We start from the raw sequence: 5,811 nt of genomic DNA on the forward strand, positions 1-5,811 counted from the left end.
GCAGAGGGGAACCCTCTGGACCTTCAAGGTATTCAGTGAATATCCAAGAAGAAAATATTGAAAGAATTTTTGTACTCCTAATAAATATTTTTTTTCATTGTTTTTATCGCTGAAATAATAGAAATAATTTCTAGATCGTCCTTATAAACTTGGACTAACATGTCTTGGCAAACAGTTGGTTAATATGATGGGAGGGGAAATGGACCAATCACAATTTTTCTTCCGACGGTATCTGGGCGAATCAGCGGCTCCCGCGCGCCAGGACCTTCGGTAGCTGTAACAGAATGCCTGTGTAATTCAAGTCAATGTGGGCGTGCATTTGATTTTGACAGTTGTCTTAGCCAATCATATTTTGTTGAGTTGTGGGCGGGACAATATCCCGACGTCTTCCGGGTATTCGGGGATTTGATAAGCGACCAGCAGAGGTAGTCGGTGAGCAACGGGGAGAAGAGACGACAGAACGACAACGACGGATTTAGAGCAGCGAAATGGCGGGAGTTAGTGAAGAAGAAGAAGACCCTGTGGCTGAATTAATAGAAACTCCATTTTCTAGATTGCCTTTTCAGGAAAAACTAGAAATAATCCAGAAAGGTCGACCATCACCCACCTTGCCAGGGTCGGTGCAAGCTACCAAGAGCTACCAGAGGCTTTTTCAAGCTAGCAGCTACAGTCGCTATCCGTGGCTAACGGGCAGCCTGCGCACCAACATGCTGTACTGCTGGGACTGCTCGCTTTTCAGGCCTGACAAGGGGCCCTGGTCCAGCACGGGGTTTAATAATTTGAGTCGCTTAAGTAAAGCAGCTCTGAAACATCAGTCCACCCCCGGAAACCTGCGTCCCACTGTTTCTCTGAACACATTTGGAAACACGTAGCAGAGACCATTACACACAACCAGAAGGTGAGTATGAGCAGAAACATGTCACCAGACTAACTTTTCCAGTTCGTCACACCAGCAAATGATTTGACAATCAGACCAAAACAGTTTCATCAGACTTCGAGGAAAACCGTCCATTAATTGTGTAGCTGCACCGGTGCTACCTCTGGGGGGGAAAAATAGTCGCAAAATGTCTGGAGTCAGCCTTGATCCTCATCCTCACTGAAAATTCAACTCTATTTTCAGTGAAAATCAAATAGTTCTCGAGCAAACGAACTCAATTTCATAATAATACATTGAGTTGTTTATTGGAATTCAGTTCCAAACTGAAAAATGAAGTTTGAAATTTTGCTATTCAGATTCAGTTTGTCAATGCAATTATTCAACGTGGACCATAAAAATCATGTGATTCAAATTCAGTTTTTTAATGCAATTATTCAAACTGAGCAATTCAAATATAAGTGATAAAAATTCGGTTTCTAGTGACACTTGTCTCTCTGCCCAAAGAGAGAACAGGGAGCTTTTGAAACGGCTCCATCCACACTGTGGTGTTTTTGGGGAAGCAGGAACTTCCGTTTAGAGAACATGGCGAGAGCAGAAACTCGGCGGACAAGGGTAATTATTTGGAGTTGTTGGACTACTTAGCTGAATATGACAGTGAGCTGAGATGCCACCTGGCAACATCTAAGGTGTTTGCCGCTACGTCAAGCAAAATCCAGAATGACCTGATCAGTGCCACTGCCAAGGTATTATGCAATGAAAGATGAGGTGAGGAACACACCATTTCTAGGGGTCATGGTTGATGAGGCAACTGACGTGAGTAACTCAGCACAGATGTCCCTTGTGTTAGGTAACGTCACTGACAGTGGCGTGAAGGAGAGACTTTTCAGATTCGAGGATGTCACTGCGGACAAGCGGGCGGAGGCTGTTGCAGCTCGCATTCTTGCCTTTCTTAACGAGGTTGGATGCACTTCAAAAGTAGTTGCTCGGTGTTATGATGGAGCCGCGGTGATAGCATCTGGTCCACATGGAGTTCAGGCCTACATGGAGTTCAGGCCTGGGTGGTGCAGTGGTTAGTGCTGTTGCCTCACAGCAGGAAGGTGCTAGGTTCGAACCCCGGGCTTGTCCCCCCTTGGGAGGTCATCCCAGGTCCTTTCTGTATGGAAGTTTGCATGTTCTCCCCGTGTCTGTGTGGATTTTCTCCGGGTGCTCCGGTTTCCCCCACCATCAAAAAAACATGCATGCTAGGGTTAATACTCCTGTCTGTGCCCCTGACCGAGGCATGGCGAGACGAACTGGAGTTGGTCCCCGGGCGCTGCGCGGCGGGTGCCCACTGCTCCTAGCTACACAGCTAGGGTGGGTTAAATGCAGAGGAAGAATTTCCCAATGGGGATCAATAAGATTATTTTAAAAAAAAGATATATACATAAATAAATAAATAAATAAAGGACGCAATCCCATGGGCATTGTTCGTTCACTGCAATGTGCACACACTGAATTGGTCATGTCTCAAGGTGCTGCAAAGATCAGGGAATGCAAAATCTGTTTTACCCGTCTCAGTGGCCTGGCAGCGTTTTTCTCAAGATCACCTAAATGCGCAAAATTATTGGATGACATATGCCAGTGCCAACTACCCAGCGTTGCCCCAACACGGTGGACGTAGTCATCTCGCATGGCCAACACAGTGTACGAGAGGAGAGAAGAGCTACGAGAGGTGTTTGAGCACATTGTAGATCATCACGAGGACTTTGATGCTGGCAGCGTTTGCTGTGCAGATGGTTATGTCAACCTTATGTGCAGCTTCGAGTTCCGTTCCCTTCTGACTACCTCAACTCCATCTTTGCACACTCAGGTATACTGATTGACATTCTGCAGACTAAAGTGTTGGACATGCAGTTTTGTCTGAAGAGGATTAGTGACTTTTGTGACACCATTGAGAGGGAGAAGGTGAGCTTCCATGCCATCTATGAGGAAACAGTTGGTGAGACTGGGGTACCCAGAAGGCGGCAGGCTGGAGCGCAGCATGATGTGCACACTCATTACCAACAACTACACAGTGAGATAATGGACAACCCGCACACGGGCCTGTTATGGACGAGTGGGCGAGGGAAGACAATGATGCTGGTGCAGATGAGGCGGCCTCCATCTCTAGCCAAATTGGGGGTGTGGATATTTCTTTGCTCTGCAACCAGTTCTGAACGATCCTGAGATTAGCAGCCCAGTAGTAGGACCTGAAATCTGGTAGCACTAGACCTCCATCTGACTTGGGCCTCTGCAAGAGCTGCTTTTGCATCCTAGGAGACTTTCCATCCCATATAAAAGGTAAAATTAGGCCACCAATCTTTTTTAAAAACTCACTGGGACGAGAGATCGGTCGGCATCGAAAGAGATATAAGAATTTAGGGAGGGTGTTCTTTTTAATAGAATTAATTCTTGCAACTAAAGAGAGGTGCAGCAATGACCAGCGTTCCAAATCGTCCTTACTACGGGTCACAAGGCCATTACGAAAAGATGGTACAAGGCAGAACCACCAGCACAGGATGAATGGCTGAAAATAGTGAAAGCAATATATGATATAGAACTGTTAACTAACCGGACAAGCACTCAAGAGGAACAATGTCGAGAGAAATGGGAGTAGTGGACGATGTTTACATGTCAACGACTACATAAATAAATAATACACTGAATATGTCACAGAAATATATAGGCTTCGTGAAAACACTGCAGGCGGCACAGTGGCGCAGTGGTTAGCGCGGTCGCCTCACAGTAAGACGGTCCTGGGTTCGAGCCCCAGGGTAGTCCAACCTTGGGGGTCGTCCTGTGTGGAGTTTGCATGTCCTCCCCGTGTCTGCATGGGTTTCCTCCGGGGGCTCCGGTTTCCTCCTACAGTCCAAAGACATGTAGGTCAGGTGACTCGGCCATACTAAATTGTCCCTAGGTGTGAATGTGTGTGTGTGTATGTTGACCCTGTGATGGCCTGGCGGCCTGTCCAGGGTGTCTCCCCGCCTGTCGCCCAATGACTGCTGGGATAGGCTCCAGCATCCCCACGACCCTGAGAGCAGGATAAGCGGTTCGGAAAATGGATGGATGGATGGAAACCCTGCAATCCAGATCTTTTTATGTGTTTGATTTCGTTTTTATTTCGTTTTCTTTGGTGTGTCTTTATATAATGGAAAAATAAAATGCATGTCTTTGGACTTTTTATATTTTTTGGGGAGGGGGGCAGTATAACTGTCCTAAGAAAATTTAGTAGCTTTTGTTAATTGAGTGTCTGTAACGGTACAGGAAATGGATTGTTCAGGAAGGAGCTGGTTTCATCTCTTCGGAAGAAAACTGTGACAGGTGCCAGTGGAGATGAAGGACAAAATGGCCTCAGAAGAGACGAGAGTTCATGGAGACCAGTCATTAACTCAGAGCTCCACCAAGGTACAAGAATCACTTCTTCTTTCGGCTTGTTCCCTGTTTCCATCGGTACCCTGTGAGGGCACAGCACCAATGGCGGTCTTATTCAATCCGCACAATGATTTCACTAAGAATTAAAAAGCAAAAAAATTGAATCATTTCACATCCCAAAAAAAAACTGGTGAACCCAGACCAGTGCCTTTAGCAGCTCAAGTCACCTTGACTATCGACATGAGTTTATTCTATTCATCCAACAAGCTGAACGGAGGAAGACACAACTGGGGACTGGTGGGCAGTTGGTCACTTGCTTTGTTTTAATCAGTGTTATTCACTAACCGATGCTCATATTTACCAGTCATCATGTTTCAGGACGGCGGTAATACCACACATAGCACCTTTAAAGGTACATTAGAATGAACGAAGAGTCCTGGAGTGGTTCAGATCATATGAGAGGACCTGCAGCTGCTTATTTACAGTTGGCTGAGATAATTCTGTAACAGAACTGCAGCAACTACAGAGGTATAGAGTGGATCAGCCACAGCATGAAGATATGGGAAAGAGTATTAGAAGCTAGGTTAAGAGGAGAGGTGACGATCAGCGAGCAGCAGTATGGTTTCATGCCATGAAAGAGCACCACAGATGTGATGTTTGCTTTGAGAGTGTTGATGGAGAAGTATAGAGAAGAAGAGAGCCTGGAGAGGTGGAGGTATGTACTGGAGAGGAGTGAAAGTCAGTAGGAGCAAGATGGAATACCTATGCATGAATGAGGGAAGACAATGGAATGGTGAGGATGCAAGGAGTAGAGGTGATGAAGGTGTATGAATTTAAATTCTTGGGGTTAACTGTCCAAAGTAACGGGGAGTGCAGAAGAGAGGTGGAGAAGAGAGTGCAGGCAGGGTGGAGTGGGTGGAGGAGAGTGTCAGGAGTGATTTGTGACAGAAGGGTACCAGCAAGAGTTAAAGGGAAGGTTTACAAGATGGTTGTGAGACCAGCTATGTTGTATGGTTTGGAGACAGTGACACTGATGAAAAGACAGGAGGTGGAGCTGGAGGTGGCAGAGTTGAAGATGATAAGATTTTCATTGGGAGTGATGAAGAAGGACAGGATTAGGAACGAGTATTAGAGGGACAGCTCAGGTTTGACAGTTTGGAGACAAAGCAAGAGAGGCAAGATTGAGATGGTTTGGACATGTGTGGAGGAGAGATGCTGAGTATACTGGGAGAAGGATGCTGAATATGGAGCTGCCAGGGTAGAGGAGAAGAGGAAGGCCAAAGAGAAGGTTTATGGATGTGGTGAGGGAGTACATGCAGGTGGCTGGTGTGACAGAGGAAGATGTAGAGGACAGGAAGAGATGGAAATGGATGATCCGCTGTGGCGCCCCCTAACGGGAGCAGCTGAAAGTAGTCGTAGTAGTAGTAGTAGTAATTCTGTAACGTCAGGCCGAGCTGAATACGACAACACAAGGCTAACAGCATGGATGACCTCTGGATATCACAACAGACGGTAAAATATTAAATATGTCGACTTTGGGATGG

The sequence above is a fragment of the Lampris incognitus genome, chromosome 15 (genome assembly GCF_029633865.1).
Source record: "Lampris incognitus isolate fLamInc1 chromosome 15, fLamInc1.hap2, whole genome shotgun sequence".
Lineage (NCBI taxonomy): Eukaryota > Metazoa > Chordata > Actinopteri > Lampriformes > Lampridae > Lampris > Lampris incognitus.